This window comes from Pelophylax lessonae (genome assembly GCF_965119305.1).
Source record: "Pelophylax lessonae genome assembly, chromosome: 4".
NCBI lineage: Eukaryota > Metazoa > Chordata > Amphibia > Anura > Ranidae > Pelophylax > Pelophylax lessonae.
Genome location: NC_138771.1, coordinates 483,543,174 through 483,562,475, shown reverse-complemented (window position 1 = coordinate 483,562,475; position 19,302 = coordinate 483,543,174). Strand labels below are relative to the sequence as shown.

Sequence of the window (19,302 nt, the reverse complement as noted above, 5' to 3'; positions counted from 1 at the left end):
ATGTACATATAATGCAATAAGGCAACAAAGCCTAAAAACAGTATACAAATCGCATAGCCTATCAAATATTAATGTATGTAACAACAGTCACATATAACAATCACATATGTTACAAAATAACCTATGTTCATGAGGCGGCCAAAGAGAGGATTGATACCCGTCTCTAACGGTCGTCTGTACAGAGTAGATACACAAATATTAGATTGAATCCCAGCTGCCCTACATGTTTCGCTTAGTCTAATAAGCTTCTTCTGGGGCATGTGGTGAGAAAGGACATCTGAGAAGAATTTTCAGGTCATCAGACCTTGTAATAAACCAAGCCTGGTAAGTTAAAATGATAACGAGGGGGGGTCGGTACGCTGTAGTAGGAGCAGACTGCCTAACACAATTACCGGGGTAAGCATGAGACAAAGTAATTCATATGACATGGGTACAAGACCTAACAAAGGCTAAATGTCATGGAATTCCAATCGTTTCAAAAACGTTTAAGTAGGGAGGCCGGAGAGATGGAGAGCCCCGACCTGAAAAACCAACCAAGGGCAGGCGAGGTAAGTGTACCTCATATGCCTAAGACCCAGGTGTGTTAGGTGTAGGTATGCTGCCGACAGAGCGACCAGATGTAACCCCCCCCGGATGGGGATACCGTCTTGTACCCATGTCATATGAATTACTTTGTCTCATGCTTACCCCGGTAATTGTGTTAGGCAGTCTGCTCCTACTACAGCGTACCGACCCCCCCTCGTTATCATTTTAACTTACCAGGCTTGGTTTATTACAAGGTCTGATGACCTGAAAATTCTTCTCAGATGTCCTTTCTCACCACATGCCCCAGAAGAAGCTTATTAGACTAAGCGAAACATGTAGGGCAGCTGGGATTCAATCTAATATTTGTGTATCTACTCTGTACAGACGACCGTTAGAGACGGGTATCATTCCTCTCTTTGGCCGCCTCATGAACATAGGTTATTTTGTAACATATGTGATTGTTATATGTGACTGTTGTTACATACATTAATATTTGATAGGCTATGCGATTTGTATACTGTTTTTAGGCTTTGTTGCCTTATTGCATAATATGTACATTATATGTTGGCCTTTTTACCTTTTTCTTTTGTGTATTTTGTCTTATATGTTCTTGTGAATCCTTTAATAAAGTATACAATTTTAATACTGGTGCCTATAAAGTCCAATCCCTCCCTTTCCATTCTTTCTACTACTATTTAGGATGTGGCACCCTTAACTCTACTCCCCCCCCTTCTGTGCGCCTGGACATCCTGCGACCTAGGAGCGCACATACCAAACACTTGATCTTCCCTATTCAGAGCAGAGACTCCTCTTCCCCTTCAGAGTAGTGACTCCTCCCCATTATAACTTTGAGTCCCCCTCTCATAGGATTGGGGTAATTCCAGAATGCTAAATGGAGATAAGAGACTTGTCTGTCAGTGGTAAATCCACTCATATATACTGTATATCTATATATATATATATATATATATATATATATATATATATATATATATAGAGAGAGAGAGAGAGAGAGAGAGAGAGAGATACAGTGGGGAAAATAATTATTTCATCCCCTGCAGATTTTTTTAAGTTTGCCCACTTACAAAGAAATGAAGGGTCTATAATTTTTAAACAAATAATTATTTTTCCCACTGTAACTATTTAACAGAGATAATCAACATACAATCAACTTTCATGTTTATTACCCCTGTAAATTATACTTTAACTAGTCTGTACTAACAACTCCTGCAAAATAAACTGTAAGAGAGAAAAGGTTAAAGAGGGTTTAAGTTCCAAGTACAGTGTTAGTAAGGGTTCATTCACATCAATACATGCATTGCTGTATTGCAAAATCCGTATTTATTTTTACCTCAACGGAATGTAGTTTGTATGCACTGCAGCACCTTGATATGAACTGAAACAATAGGACATAAAGGCAAATAGCTCTTACAGTGGGACTGCTTTGAGCATCACTGCTGGTGCGAATAAGCTCTAAAACATAGTGGAGGAATTCATAAAGTGTGTGGTGTCTTTAACATTCCATCAGGCCGCCACTTCAAAATTGTCAGAAACAGTTACATGGAACCGTTGAAGCCTGACACTGAGGTTGGGGGGTCCACACTGGACTCTCCTTCTGTAGTGTGCTCCCTACTGGGCCACTAACACCCGTCACACAGACAGGTTTATGGCCAAGGATTTTTATTTCAATCTTGTTTTACTGAGAGAAATGTAGCATTTACAAAGCCAAGATAAAAGTTACAAAAGGAAGATATCAAGTATAACATGTTCAAGTCAATTTGCCAACATTAGTATTTAAGAAGAGTTTAATGGATAAGAAAGATAACATTAAAGAAGTAAAAAAACAAATTAGGCTTTTCAGGGGAAAACCACCCAGTCTGTGTCTTTAAATACTGGCAGAATTAAAGCATTAAAAAGGCAAGAGCTTGTTCAGAGTAAATAATGTAGATGATCAGGAATGGCAGATAGGTGTGCCAAACTATGAAAAAGTATAGACCAAACAGGTAAGTCTAGTGGCATATCAGGAAGAAGGTGGAAAGATGGGAAGCTGTAGAAGAAGAAGGATTGGAGCTGGGGGACGTGTAGAGGGAGGAGAAAGTGAAGAAAGGTGTTTACTCCATCATGGCTAATTCTTGTTTAGGGGGGTCATCTTCCATGATCCAGGTTTGAAACTTCGAGGAAAATTTAAACATAGACCAGGAAGTCCAGGTTTTGGAAAACTGTTCCTCCCTATCATTTTCCTGCACCAACAGATGCTGAAGGTGTCTGACAGAGTCAGGTTCACTCGCCCATTCCGCAAGGTAAGGCATGGTGGAAGTTTTCCGGGGAATAACCATCCTGGCAGCCACCAGGAAATGTCGGAGGACATCTTTCTTAGCTGATTTGATAGGTCTGGCTAATGAATTTTATAGGTGAGGTGGGTGGAGCCTGAAAGAAAAGTTACCATCAGGTCCGCCATGCTGTTGATTGACAGCATGCAACAGTGGGCAGATCCATAGCCACTTTTAAGGATGTGTACACACCAGGTGCAGTGTAGAATGTGTTGCCCTAAAAAGTAACTTGCGGGTACATGCAAAGAGCACTTGGACGCTTTAAAATTTGCCCACTTCTATCCGTTGTCAATTAAAAGTAAGGGGACCTGAACTTGCCTCTGAGTTCCTTATCAGGCTCCACCCACCGATGACAAGTCATTTCCCAAATATAGGCATGGCTCTATTTAAACAATGACGTCACCATCATCCCTGTCCCCTTTGTTTACATTCAGCTTTGAGCTGGGGAATCTCCTGGCCAACAGCTGAACAGTACAAAGAATAGAGCCTTCACATTCATGAGAGGTTCCCAGCACATACATGCCCCCTCTCCAAGCACTGGCATCTCTCTGTATGCCAGCTCAATGCTGACCTTTATTACCGCCAATTTCCTAATCGGTGAACTGCAGTAATTCTTTAAAAACTGTTGCAGCCATAGCGACGGGTTCTTAAAGTGGCAGTAGTAAGAACTGCTTGAATTTGTCTATGGGACTGTAATGTTACCGAAACTGGTGCAAATGCCTGCCTGAATTACGTGCAAGTAGATTAAAAGGGAACTACTGCCAGAAAACTGTTGTTTAAGCTTTACTGAATTCCCAAGATTATCCTTATTTCTGGCTATCTAAAAACAAATCTGTAAATGAACATGCAAAAATATACATATAAATTTAGACTCCTGGACCATTTCAAGCAAAATAAAGTGAACGCTCACATAACCCGAAGGGTCTTGTATATGTTCATTCTACATATATATATATATATATATATATATATATATATATATATATATATATATATATATATATATACACATATATGTATATGTTCATTCTACACTTTAAGTTATCAAAAGTTGTAATAATGCAGGTTGCACAAATGAGGTTGACCCATACATGCACAGATCCTTTCCTTTGTTTGTGTAGACTGTACAGTGTAAAGTGTTCCGCAAATCGAGCTCTACAAACTGCAGATGAAATGTCTTGCATCAGTACCTCATAATAGCATCTTGATCAGTGTTTTCTATAACACACACAGCATAAAAGAATCTCTCCAGAGTACAATTGTTCAGTGCTTATAAACTGCTGCAATGTGAAATGACCTTGTTCATATTATTGCATTGCGGCAATGTGCACATTCCCATACATGTTACTGCAAGCGGCTTGCAATGGTGTTCTGTGGTAACATCCATTCTGCACCACAGTTGAACGTGCATGCATTGCAGTGGGGTGCACTGTCAAAAGCTGCAGGTCTGATCTTTGGGCCACTGAGGTTTGTGCAAGTCTATTCATTTTGAATGAAGTGCATAATGCAGCGCATATTAACGCACAAAAGTGTGTAATTAAATCCACTGCACCTCAGCACATGGGAACCTAGCTTAAAAATTGTATCAATTGCTGGGCCCCATAAACTACTGTTTTTTTTAGCACACTTATAATATGCTGTTGACATGCGCTAAACACATCACTCAAATTTTAGGTCAATTGCTTCCCGAATTGGCCAAAATTCAAGCTGTGGGGGGCACTGTCGGTACCACCTTGCTCAACAAAAGACAGTTTAAAAATCAAATTTTGTTGAAGGAGCCAGGTTGAAAACTGTCGGCCAAACAGTGACTGCAACCAATCAGATGCACTGCTTCAGTATTCTGAGAGCGGAAGCTGTCACAATGCAATAGCTGTCAGTTAAGAATCCTCCATCCACACACTGTTTAGCATCAATAGGGAATCTATAAATACCTGGAATAAATACATAATTAAATAAATAGATACAGTATCTCACAAAAGTGAGTACACCCCTCACATTTTTGTAAATATTTTATTATATCTTTTCATGTGACATCACTGAAGAATTGACATTTTGCTACAATGTAAAGTAGTGAGTGTACAGCTTGTATAACAGTGTAAATTTTCTGTCCCCTCAAAATAACTCAACACAATGTCTAAACTGCTGGCAACAAAAGTGAGTACACCCTTAAGTGAAGATGTCCAAATTGGGCCCAATTAGCCAGTTTTCCTTCCCCGATGTTATGTGACTTGCTAGTGTTACAAGGTCTCAGGTGTGAATGGGGAGCAGATGTGTTAAATTTGGCGTTATCGCTCCCACGCTCTTATACTGGTCACTGGAAGTCCAACATGGCCCCTCATGGCAAAGAACTCTCTGAGGATCTGAAAAAGGACTTGTTGCTCTACATAAAGATGGCCTAGACTTTAATAAGATTGCCAAGATCCTGAAACTGAGCTGCAGCATGGTGGCCAAGACCATACAGCAGTTTAACAGGACAGGTTCCACTCAGAACAGGCCTCGCCGTGGTCGACCAAAGTAGTTGAGTGCACGTGCTCAGCGTCATATCCAGAGGATGTCTTTGGGAAATAGACATATAAATGCTGCCAGCATTGCTGCAGAGGTTGAAGGGGGTGGGGGTCAGCCTGTCAGTGCTTTGACCATACGCCGCACACTGCATCAAATTGGTCTGCGTGGCTGTCATCCCAGAAGGAAGCCTCTTCTAAGAATGATGCACAAGAAAGCCCACAAACAGTTTCCTGAAGACAAAGAGACTAAGGACATAGATTACTGGAACCATGCCCTGCGGTCTGATGAGATCAAGATAAACTTATTTGGTTCAGATGGTGTCAAGCGTGTGTGGTGGCAACCAGGTGAGGAGTACAAAGACAAGTGTGTCTTGCCTACAGTCAAGCATGGTAGTGGGAGTGTCATGGTCTGGGGCTGCATGAGTGCTGCTGGCACTGGGGAACTACAGTTCATTGAGGGAACAATGAATGTCAACATGTACTGTGACATACTGAAGCAGATCCCCTCCATTTGGAGACTGGGCTGCAGGACAGTATTCCAACATGATAACGACCCTAAACACACCTCCAAGTTGACCACTGCCTTGCTAAAGAAGCTGAGGGTAAAGGTGATTGACTGGCCAAGCATGTCTCCAGACCTTAACCCTGTTGAGCATCTGTAGGGCATCCTCAAATGAGAGGTCGAGGAACGCAAGGTCTCTAACATCCACCAGCTCCGTGATTTCGTCATAGAGGAGTGGAAAAAGACTCCAGTGGGAACCTGTGAAGCTCTGGTGAACTCCATGCCCAAGAGGGTTAAGGCAGTGCTGGAAAATAATGGTGGCCACACAACATTTTGACACTTTGGGCCCAATTTGGACATTTTCACTTAGGGGTGTACTCACTTTTGTTGCTAGCGGTTTAGACATTAATGGCGGTGTGTTGAGTTATTTTGAGGGGACAGCAAATTTACACTGTTATACAAGCTGTACACTCACTACTTTACACTGTAGCAAAGTGTCATTTCTTCAGTGTTGTCACATGAAAAGATATAATAAAATATTTACAAAAATGTGAGATACTGTAAATAAATACAAACCTATTGATTTCTCTCATTCAGCCTGTGGGCTGATAAAGGGAAATCTATACATGTGTGGCTAGCCTTAAAGCAGGGCTTGACAAACCCCACGTGCCAGGTCCCTATTGCGAAGCTCCAACCTGGCGCCTGGGCTGCTGCCCGAATGGTGTACACACCTCCCACGCTCACCCCTAGCCCTATGTATCCCAGGCTCCGCTTACCCATATGCAGGCCCAGGACCGCATAGCGAGTACCACTGGGTAGAGGAGTGGGAAGATGGAGGAGAGCGGACAAACATCTGCTCTCCTCCCCTTCTAATTGTTGACCCGGAAGTGACGCGTGACATAATTTTTGGGTCAGGCCAGGAAAGAATGTAATGCAGTGCGATGTGCATTGCATTACATTCAGTGGAGCACAGGGGAGACATGCAGGGTCTTTTAGGCCCTAGGTGTCTCATTAAAGGGAACCTGTCACGTATGTCACAGAAAAAAGTTTAGTAAAAAAAAAATTTTTTTTTGAATTGTAAACAATTTAAGTTACACCCAAGAACATAAAATCCCCCCCCCCTCTGAAATTTTGGCCCCCCCATCCCCACATATACGCATGCGGCGGTGAGCCTATGCCTGAAAATGTCAATTGCAATACACATGTTACATATCATCGCAGAATGAGAGCAATAATTCTAGCACCAGGCCTCCTTCATATTGCTAAATAGATGACATATAGGGGGCTTTTAAAGCATCACCTATGGAAAATATAGGGTACTGCCATGTTTAAAGCCCCGTACACACTTACCGATCGTCGGCCGCACGATCGGCCGTCTTTTGTCCGCGGGCTGTCTTGTCTGTTGAAAACTGCAAAAGACTGCACACGAATTTTGTCGGCCAACAACAGCCGACTGCAGAAGTGATGTCATGTGATGGTTAACTTTCCTTGTCTTTTTTCTGAGCATGCTCAGTCTTGCAAATCTGCTGTCTGTCGGCCGAAATCTGTACTGACTGGCGAACAATCGGCCGTTCTGGTGTCGGCATACAAAAATTTTAATGCTTGCACGACAGATTTTGTTCGGCCGAAAGTGCGCTGTCGGCAGCATCATACTAACAAGCCGAAAATCGGCCGATCGGTCGTCGGCCGAATCTTTTCGGCCGACAATCTGCACGTGTGTACGGGCCTTTAGGTTTGACATGTTGGGTATCTATTTACTCACGTTTTTGTGCCCCCCCAAAAATGTAATGTGTTTTTTTACTGAAATTATACTTTTGCGGTAATATCATGTGACATAAAAGAATTGGAACTACAGCTATTCTTTAGGCTTTCTGCTTTCAGAAAATATATAACGTTTGGGGGTTTTATGTAATCTTTAGGCCTAAATAGATTTTTTAAATGTGAGCAAAAAACTGCAAAATGGCTCTGACTGTGAAAGGGTTAAAGGATAAGTTCACTTTTGGGGACATGTTAAATCCGTAAGATTTGTTAGTTAAAAAAACTGGCTCATAACTTTTTTAGCTGGCTCCTAGATTCAAAGCAAAATTTTCAAGCCCTGTCTTAAAGTGGTTGTAGCCCCACTGTGTTATTTTCAGGCTTCCTTAATGCAAATGCCGTTCTATACTGTATTTCTGAGCGCCACTCTGCGCTCACGTAATCAGCCGCTGCTCTCTCCCGACTTGACAGGTACAGCGGGAGGGGCAGAGAATCCCCCACTGACATCAGTCGGGAGGAGGAGAGAGGCAACCGGTCATGTGAGCGCCGAGCAGTGCTCAGAAATACAGTACAGAACAGCATTTTCTTCAAAATAAAACAAATACATTGGGCACATTGCATTAGGGAAGACCGATGCATGCCTGAAAATAACACTGTTATTTCTGAAGGTGGGGAGTGGCGGGCCCTGACAGGCAGGGAGGGGGTTAGGAGAGGACAGAGGAGGACAGGGGAGCTGCAGATGACATAAATTGACCACAGTGTCAGGACTCAGCAGCCATGATAAACCGTGGTCAGTGTACAGGGTGAGGGCAGAACCAGGCAGGATCAGCCAGGTATTTTGGGTGATACAGGGGGCCAAATTACACAGCACAAGCACTGTGCTGTGTAACATGCTTTAACCTCTTCAGCCCGGAAGGTTTACCTCCCTTCATGACCAGGCCATTTTTTGCATTATGGCAATGCGTTACTTTAACTTACAATTGCGCAGTTGTGCAACGATGTACCCAAATAAAATTGATGTCCTTTTTTCCCCACAAATAGACCTTTCTTTTGTGGTATTTGATCACCTCTGCGGTTTTCATTTTTTGTGCTATAAACAAAAAACGATCGACAATTTTGAAAAAAAAAAATTGTAAACTTTATATTATAAAAAACACACAATATTTTTTATTTAGAAAAAAAAACAAATTTATTCATCAATTCAGGCAAATATGTATTCTGCTACATGTTTTTGGTAAAAAATTCCAATAAGCGTATATTGATTGGTTTGCGCAAAATTTATAGATTTAAACTAAGCATCTACAAACTATGGGCTAGATTTATGGAATTTTTTTTTTTTTACTGTTTTTACTAGTAATGGCGGTGATCAGCAATTTTTAGTGGGACCGTGACATTGTGGCAGACAAATCTGACACTAAGTGACACTTTTTGGGGGATCAGTGACACCAATACAATGATTAGTGCTAGAAAAAATGCACTATCGCTGTACTAATGACACTCGCAGGGAAGGGTTAACATCAGGGATGATCAAAGGGTTAAATGTGCGCCTAGGGAGTGCTTGCTAACTGTGTGTGTGGGGGGGGGATGCTTTTACTTGGGGAAGACAGAGATCTGTGTTCTTGCTTAGCAGAAACACAAGATCTCCATGTTCCCCTCTCACAGAACCGCGGTCTGCCTTGTTTACATAGGCAGACCGCCATTCTGCCTTTCCTGAAAATGATTGCGGGGTGCCAGCGAACATCAGGTCTGTCGGACCCGCTGATTGGCTTTCGCTGTGGCCAATCACAGTGGTAGCGGGTCGCTGGAAGTGCGGGCCCAAGTGCACCTAATCACATACAGGTAAGTGATTTTGCACGGGAGGGCCGCCCTGCCGCAGTTTATGTGCGTGGGGCGGTCCAGAAGGGGTTAAGGGAACAAACGCTTTAAAGGCCTATTTACCCTTGTTTCACTTACAGTTTACACTTTGAAATACAATTGGTAGGCTAATTTGGAAGAATGTACATAAACATATTATCTCTCCTAAATGAATATCATCATGAGAGAACTCAACACATTCTGAGACGAATACAAGAAAAACAAAAAAAGAAAGAAGGGGGGGAGAGGGGGGGGGGAGACAAGAGGCAGTGGAGGAGAAAGAGAGAGGGGGAGAGAAATAAAGGGGGAGGGAGAGAGGGAGGGAAACCAGGAGAGAAAGGGAGGGAGACAGGGAGAGAGAGGGGGAGAGAGAGAGAGAGCGCGCGAGAGGGGGAGAGGAAGAGAGAGAGAGGGGGGAGAAAGAGAGATGGAAAGGGGAAGAGGGAGAGAGATACAAAGAGAGGGAGGGAGAGAGGGAGAGACAGAGGGAAGGGGGGGAGAGAGAGATAGAGGGAGGGAAGGGGGGAGAGAGATAGAGGGAGGGAAAGGGGGATAGAAGGAGGGAGGAGGGAGAGAGAGAGGGGGAGGAAACAGGGAGAGAGAGGGGGGAAGAGAGGAGGAGGGAGGGAGGGATGGAGAGAGAGAGAGAGAGAGGGAGGAAGAGAGAGAGAGGGGGGAAGAGAGAGAGAGGGAGGAAGAGAGAGAGAGGGGGGAAGAGAGAGAGAGGGGGGAAGAGAGGCGGGAGAGGGGGGAGAGAGGGGGAAAGAGGGGGAAAGAGGGGGGGAGAAAGAGGAGGGAGGGAGAGGGAGAAAGAGAAAGGGGGGAGAGAGAGGGGGGGGACAGAGGGGAGAGAGGGAGGGGGGAAGGGAAAGAAAAGGGGAGAGGGGGGAGAGAGAGAGAGCGGGAAAGGGAAACAGGGAGAGGGAGGGAGAGAGGGGGGCACGAGAGGGGGGGGAGAGAGAGAGTTAGGGAGACATGGAGAGAGAGAGGGGGGAGAGAGGGCGGAGAGAGAGAGAGGGAGGGGGGGAAAATGGGAGAGAAAGGGAGGGAGACAGGGAAAAAAAGGGTGGAGAGACAGAGAGGGAGGGGGAGATAGAGGTTATCTGTAAAAAACTCTAAACGAGGCATGTAAAAGTGGCAAAATGGATGTTTTTTGCTGTTGATTACTATCTGTCAAGTTCCAGCGTTCAGAAGAGGTTTTCAAACATCCTGTATACATGAAGTCTAAAACTTGTAGTACCTCTCTAAGCAAAGAAGCGGAATGTGTATAGTCCCACTAGTACATATCACCATCCGCCCTTTATTTATATAAAAACTGTCAGAAGGTGGGGACTTTGTCGGGTGGAGAACTCTTTTTTTTTTTTGGGTCGGAGGTAGCGGCGGGCATTGTGATTGACGTTGGATCTACTTCCAGGGATATTTAATTTTTATTTTGTTTCTTAATTAGGAACTTATCAAAAACTGTTGTTTTTATTTACTTTTTACACTTATTTAGTGAATGAATAGAGGTATTATGTAAAATTGTTCTGAAAAATGTGGAATTCATCAAAAAACGAATATACGAAATGAAACAAATTTTAACGAAATTCGTTACTGTTTCATTCAGAGATTCAGATATACCTGAATCTCCGAATAACCAAAAAATACATCCTTATTTATATTCACACTGAAACAAATTGCACATGTCTATCATCTGAGCATCGCACAACTTTGCACTGAATATTGACACCAAAACCTTGAGGACATTGAGTGTGTTTCCCCCTCCAGGGACCTCTTCCCCCTCCCCTCCTAAATCAGCATTCAACACAACCCAAAAAGAAAAACCTAGATCAGTTTTTAGTACAAACAAAATTAAACCTGCAAAATCAGTTACGGTATTTATTTTATCTTGACAACTTCTATCCAAATATGAAAAAGCAGTACTTTTGTCCTCAAGGAAATATTGATACATTTGAGACCATAAAGATATCCAAGTGTTACATTTGAAAAAACAATGTACCTTCAGGTTAGGTTCACACTGGGAACTGCATGTTAATCGCACAGGAAGCACACCCCCTTCTTATTCAAATCATATGCGATTCTGTACGTTGTACTTTGAGCCCATTCATTTTTGATGGCTCAAATCAAACTGTATTCACATCAAAAAGGTGCCTCATACCCATGAGATCCAGTTCAGGCAAATGCACTGCGTTTGTGACCTGCTTTTGGGTATGTTATTAATAATTAAATGACACATGCAGCAGATCGCGGAAAATGGTGCGATTGCGGCATCTGAATCGCACAGGATTCGCTGCGTTTCCCGCACCGCATCATTGTGAACCAAGGCTCAAGGGGTTCAATTAATGACTGGAGTCAATTGAGTGGGAAGGAATATAAATATTTTTTTACATTTGATGGTATACTCAGAGGAAGGAAACACAGCTGATATAGATAAGGTGAGGAGATGCTCTAGACGCCCCTGCTGCCACTGTGCTATATGTTGGAAGTCCAGTGCGCACCTGTGCCTTTAAGGAGGGGTAGGCTGGCTGCCCTCTGCCTATCCATTATACTTCTACTATTGAGGCTCTCATAAATGTATAGCACTAGGACTGCGGATGATAATGGGGTGCCTTGTTGCGGCCTCTGCAGTTTTCACATGTACCGTATTTGCAAATGTGTGCTAATTAAATCCCTGTTTGAACGCAAACTGTTAGACAGGTTCATTTGGTTGGTAGCAGGCTGCCTGACGAATTGAGCTGGAATTCTCTTTGGTTTTATATAATATAGTTCCATTCCATTGTCAATTATGATGAGCAATGCCCGGATGCCCCTACTGACACAGGTACATGGAAAAGGGACCATGAATTTGAGGCAAGCACTGACACTTGTAGTGTGGAGGTGCACTGAGGCCAGAGTGTCCATATCACCATTCCATCCTCAATGCAGCTGAGCTTCCTCCCAACCGCTGCCACTGTCACACAGACACAGTGGGCAGATTCAATAGCTAATAGACAGCTTGCTATTGGCTATAGAATCCATTCACAGACTACTGTTATTCACAAGGAGAGAGTGGACCCGATGGAGAACTAGTCCCTCAGCTTCTCCATCAGGTTCCGCCCACTGTCAGCATCACTGCTTGTTAGGAGCTTGTCGGTTGTAAAGCAGATAGGGTCTTTGACAACCAGTGACAAATAAGGAGGGCAGGAGGCAGTTAGGTAAACATGCCATTCTGCTATATACCATACGGCAGTGGTCCTCAACTCCAGTCCTCAGGGCCCACTAACAGGCCAGATTTTAAGTATTACCTTGGGGAGATGCAGACTAGAGTAATGCAATCACTGAGCAGCAAATGATATCACCTGGGATGTATTTCAGTTATCTTGCAAACCTGGCCTGTTCGTGGGCCCTGAGGACCAGGGTTGAGGACCACTGCCATACGGAGACAGGTACCCTGCTTTTCTCTGTAAGCCATTTTAGAATTGGTCTTAATTCCCCCCAGTTTTATAACACACAACCTGGAGGCAATTCTTTTGGAATCTAGTGCAGCCATGGCACCACTTTGTAAAATCTGCCAAATTTGCAGCAGGGATTTTTTCATTTGGCGCAGGGCATTATAAAGGACCGCCAGAAAGATGTCATAAGTCTTTTACTGAATTCTCTGCATTATGTTTTACTAACATTGTACTTGAAACCTATAAACCAATTTAACCTTATCTCTATTCAGGGCTGCCATCAGGGGGGTACAGCCCATACAGATGTAGGGGGCCCGGACGTCCCGGGGGGCCCAGTCCCTCGGGATGCCCCGTGCCCCAAGTTGGCACCTATTTTGTTCCTTTCCTCCCCTACACTGACAACTAGTCCCGACTCCTTCTGGTGACACCTACTGCACTGGCTCCTGACTCCCATTCTGCCGCTGGCCACCGCTGTCAAAATTATTGGTTGCTAGGACCGCCTGGCAACCTTGCAGTCAACCATATGCATTCACAGGCCCCCGCAAAGAAGGAGGATGTAACCTGGTGGTCAGGCCCGGAGGGCCTTGGCCTACAGCTGTGTAAGGGGCCCCAAAATTTGATGGATGGCCACCCTGTCTCCATTACAGAGTCTGACACATAATGTTCCTATCTCATATATACCTATATACAGATGCGCTCATAAGTTTACATACCCTGACAGAATTTATGATTTCTTGGCCATTTTTCCGAGAATATGAATGATAGCACAAAAACTTTCTTTCACTCATGGTTAATGTTTGGCTGAAGCCATTTATTATCAATCAACTGTGTTTACTCTTTTTAAATCATAATGACAACAGAAAATACCCAAATGACCCTGATCAAAAGTTTACATACCCTGGTGATTTTGGCCTGATAACATGCACACAAGTTGACACAAAGGGGTTTGAATGGCTATTAAAGGTAACAATCCTCACCTGTGATCTGTTTGCTTGTAATTAGTGTGTGTGTATAAAAGGTCAATGAGTTTCTGGACTCCTGACAGACCCTTGCATCTTTCATCCAGTGCTGCACTGACGTTTCTGGATTCTGAGTTATGGGGAAAGCAAAAGAATTGTCAAAGGATCTGCGGGAAAAGGTAGTTGAACTGTATAAAACAGAAAAGGGATATAAAAAGATATCCAATAAATTGAGAATGCCAATCAGCAGTGTTCAAACTCTAATCAAGAAGTGGAAAATGAGGGGTTCTGTTGAAACCAAACCACGGTCAGGTAGACCAACTAAGATTTCAGACACAACTGCTGGGAAAAATAGTTTGGAATGCAAAGAAAAACCCACAAATAAGTTCAGGTGAAATACAGGACTCTCTGAAAACATGTGGTGTGGCTGTTTTTTTTTTTTTTTAAATCCAAGAAGAGTTTTATTGAGAAAACAACAAAAAACAAAAGGGTAACAGGTATAGGCATATATAAGAATGACAATCAGGTACATACAAAGATAAAAAGGACGTTGCACCCATCGTAGGGGTCACACTGCAGAGCAAAATGAGAATTACATAGGAACATAAGGATATCTGTGACAGCACTGACTGTGAGGTAATGCAAGTATCCAAACACCTTTCAGCCGAGATAATCATAATCAAATGCAGCAACGTACCATTATAAGCAGGGTTCGGCATATATACATGAGAGAGCCGTTCCACACCAACAGTGCAATCCTCATCACAAAATAAGCCTCAGGAGGAGAGAACAAGGAAGAGAATGACTTCCTCCAGGAACACCATACCTGTCCATTTATTATATCCATTTCAAAATCAGGGAGAGAGAAGGAATCCAGGGACGAGTCCTGACCACTGCAAAGGTACGGCCGAACCCAGTCCCAGGAGAATAGAGAAACAAGAAGGGAAGAAAGAAAAGAAGAAGGGAGTTAGGGACAGCAGGGATAAAGAAGGGAAAGAAGGGGGAAAGGGGAAAAAAGGAGAGGAGGGAAAAGGAAGGTCAGGTGAGAGAAATCCCAAACACCAGGATTACCTACCAAAGAGTCTATACCTGCAGAATACGGTACATAAGTAGCTGTGCAGGAGCTAACCCCAGACAGGTTAACCAATCCTGCCAAACCTTATACCTAACTAACTTCGGGCAGCGCCAAAGCAGATGTATAAAATCTCCTCTGTGGGAGTCACATTTAGGGCATAGAGGCGTGTCTCTTCTGCCCCACTTATGCAGGAGAACTGGAGTACGGTATGTACTCCAGGGCTTGGTCCCACTGGTCTCCATCGATGTCCCCCAAGTCCAACGCCCATGCTGCTCTACACTTCAAGGAGGCCGGGTCTTGTATACACGAGAGAAGCCCTTGATACCTGAGGGAAATTAGTCCCCGCTTATCCTGGGGTCCTATCACAGAATTTACAATTGTCTGATCTGCCTGTCGTAGCGGGGATAGACGTTGTTGTGCCTGTAATGAATGACGCAATTGAAGATAACGATAAAAGTGTTGACGCAGGAGATTAAAGTCAGTCTGTAAACGGTCAAATGGTTTAAGCACGGATCCCTCAAACAGTGGAGCCACATACCTTATGCCCCTGTCCCTCCAACCCAAGGAGTCTGGTAACCCAGCTACCTCCGGGAGGGTTGGGTTCTCCCACAACGGCGTGAAATCAAAGAAGCCTTCCGAGTTTGACAACACACGCAATTCTTTCCACAAGCGATGAAATAGGATGGCCGTGGGAGCACGGTTCGGCAATGAGGGGAGGTCCATCTCCAGAAGGGAGGCCGCCGAGAAGGGTTTTCTAGAGTTAGTCAATGGCAACGTTTGTGGGTCTGTCGAGTTTTGGTCCCCCCACCCCGCTAAATGTTGTAACTGGGCAGCGAGGATATACATCCTAGGATGGGGGATTGGTGTGGCTGTTTAAAGATGCACAATGAGGAGGCATTTGAAGAAAGATGGGCTGCATGGTCGAGTCACCAGAAGAAAGACATTACTACGCAAATGCCACAAAGTATCCCGCTTACAATACGCCAAACAGCACAGAGACAAGCCTCAAACCTTCTGGCACAACTTAATTTGGAGTGATGAGACCAAAATTTAGCTTTTTGGCCACTACCATAAACGCTACATTTGGAGAGGAGTCAACAAGGCCCGTGATGAAAGGTTCACAATTCCTACTGTGAATCACGGAGGTGGATCGCTGATGTTTTGGGGATGTGTGAGCTACAAAGGCACAGGAAATTTGGTCAGAATTGATGGTAAAATGAATGCAGTATGTTATAAAAAAAAAACTGGAGGAAAATTTGCATTCATCAGCCCAGAAGCTGCACATGGGACGTAGTTGGACATTCCAACATGACAATGATCCTAAACGCAAGGCCAAGTCAACCTGTCATTGGCTACAGCCGAATAAAGTGACTGTTCAGGAGTGGCCATCTCAGTCTCCTGACCTCAATATCATTGAGCCACTCAGGAGATCTCAAATGTGCAGTTCATGCAAGACAGCCCAAGAATTTACAGGAGGCTTTTTGCCAGGAAGAATGGGCAGCTTTACCATCTGAGAAGATAAAGTGCCTCATCCACAAATACCACAAAAGATGAACTGGGGTATGTAAACTTTTGATCAGGGTCATTTGGGTAGTTTAAGTTGTCATTGTGATTTAGAAAGGGTAAACACAGTTGACTGATAATAAATGGCTTCAGCCAAACACTAACCTTGAGTGAAAGAAAAGTTTTTGTGCTATCATTCATATTCTCTGAAAAATGTCCAAGAAATCATAAATTCTGCCAGGGTATGTAAACTTATGAGCACAAATGTATGTCATCAGGTTAAAAGATACAAACATATAAAAAATTAAATAAAATTATATATACTTATTAACCAGAACTTTATTACAATATATATATATATATATATATATATATATATATATATATATATATATATATAGTTATATATGTATAGTAATAAAGTTCTGGTCAATAAGTGAAGGCAACACATTCCAGCGATCTGCAGTTGTGTGAAAATCCTAAAGATCCCATATTGTACCTTTACCGACTGCTAACAGTAATCCTACTGTGGCAGTGCGGCTGCCCTGGGTCCAGCGACGTAGACCTACGTCGCTGGACTCCTAGTGATTTGGCGGCGCCGCCGGAGGAGGAGAGACGGCGATTGCTGCCTCCCTTCCCCGATCGTCAGGGAAACTGTGAGAAGACCCGCCTGCTTATGTAAACAAAGCCGGCGGATCTTCTCAGTGACAGACAGGAGATCACATGATTCAGCAAGTGTCATTATTACAGTAATTTTTAGCACTGATTACTGTAGTACTGTCACTGGTCCCCCCAAAAGTGTAAAAAATGTCAGTTAGGGGTCCGATCTGTCCGCCGCAATGTCGCAGTCCCGCTAAAAATAGCAGATCACCGCCATTACTAGTAAAATAAATAAATAAAATATTGTTTTTTTTTTCCAAAATTGTCGCTCTTTTTTTGTTTATAGTGCAAAAAGTAAAAATCGCACAGGTGATCAAATACCACTAAAAGAAAGCTCTATTTGGGAGAAAAAGAGGACGTCAATTTTATTTGGGTACATCGTCGCACGACCCCGCAATTGTCCATTAAATAACGCAGTGCCGAATCGCAAAATAGGGCCTGGTCATTAAGGGGGCAAATCCTTCCGGTCGTAAGGTGGTTAAAGGAGAAGTGTGGAATAACAAAAAAATTAACACATATACTCCCGTATGTCTCCACCAATGGTCAGTCACTGCTCTCTGTTCTGCCCCTCCAGCTCTCACTGGAGCGCTGGACTGTGGAGGGGGCGGGAGCAGCTGACTCAGGCTCTCAGTTAGACCACTGTCAGCTGGATCAGGGTCACAAGTGTTCAGAAATAAGTGCAACCAGAAGAGAAGGCCAAAAAAAGCTTTGGCCATACTTCTCTTCTAGAGCTGGTTCACACCACAGAAACACAGTCCGGATGTGTCCCGGATGCCTTTTTGCATGCGTGTTTTTGATGCATTCCTTGGGCGTTTTTGATGCAATTTACAATTTTCCAGTACAGCTGGGTGGTGTATTAATTATTGATTGCATGCATCTCTATCAGAGGTGTATGGGGATTTTATTTTCCTTATTAGTTTTTTGCGCTACTGAAGTTTTGTAATATGTTTATTATTGTAGCAAATTTATGAAATTTCATATTTTATATGTCTTTGTACAAGTAGAAGCATTTCCATTTCTTGTATCTACATTATACTCCTGAGCGCATAGGTTCACTTTATAATTACCACCGCTAGTGGGCTTATAGGTGTTTTTCTCGATTGTTTTTGCAGTACAGTTCAGTGCAGAAAAAATGCAGCATGTTCTACTTTTTTTCTGGAATTGGAATGCACTGGAACTGACTGCACTGGTGTGAGCTATACCATTGAAAACCATATGAACTACTATCCATGCATTTCTGATGTAGAAACAAAATGTACTGGACAGCATGTGGTGTGAACCGGCCCTTAAGCCAGACACATTGATCGAACTTTGACCAGTTTAGCAGGGACCAGCCGAATTTCGCTCTATGTATGAGCACTGTGGTTGTACAGAAGTTGATCTACTGACCGACTTCTGTACATACGCCCTGTCAGATTTTCCCCGCTCAATCAGCACCGCAAGCTTAAAGCCCTGTACACACGTACCGATCGTCGGCCGAACGATCGGCCGTCTTTTGTCGTGTCTGTTGAAAACTGCAAAAGACTGCACACGAATTTTGTCGGCCAACAACAGCCGACTGCAGAAGTGATGTCATGTGATGGTTAACTTTCCTTGTCTTTTTTCTTTTCTGAGCATGCCCAGTCTTGCTAATCTGCTGTCTGTCGGCCGAAATCTGTACTGACTGGCGAACAATCGGCCGTTCTGGTGTTGGCCAACAAAAATTTTAATGCCTGCACGACAGATTCTGTTCGGCCGAAAATGCGCTGTCGGCTGTCGGAAGCATCATAGTAACAAGCCTACAATCGGCCGATCGGTCGTCGGCCGAATATTTACGGCCGACAATCGGTACGTGTGTACGGGGCTTTAGTCTGATCAGTTTCCCCGCTATCAGAATACAATATCTGATCAGGGAGGGTTCCCTCTTCCACATCAAACGTTTTGTGGATGGCTGAATCGAGTCAGTTTTTTTCATTCAACCCGCTGGTTTAATGAAAATAAGACTCATCTATGGGCTGCCTTAATGCCAGGATACACAGAACACCTTATGGGGCAGTAGGAGCATACTTCCTGAGCCTGTGCTGGATAACCTCTCACAGCCTCAGCCTTCTTATCAGTTCTTACCAACCACATTCAGCCCTTAAAGATAAAATCTAGTTGTGAAAAAAATGCTTTGTAAAAACATTTTCTTTGCACCGAGCAGCATTCAGCCCAGTGGTTGAATA

General features: G+C 43.5%; 1 protein-coding gene across 3 annotated transcripts in view; it reads right to left on the bottom strand.

Annotated features, from left to right (window-relative positions):
- Nucleotides 1-19,302, bottom strand: part of PIK3C2G (phosphatidylinositol-4-phosphate 3-kinase catalytic subunit type 2 gamma) — a 208,424-nt gene that overhangs the window by 137,287 nt on the left and 51,835 nt on the right. The window lies entirely within an intron of this gene.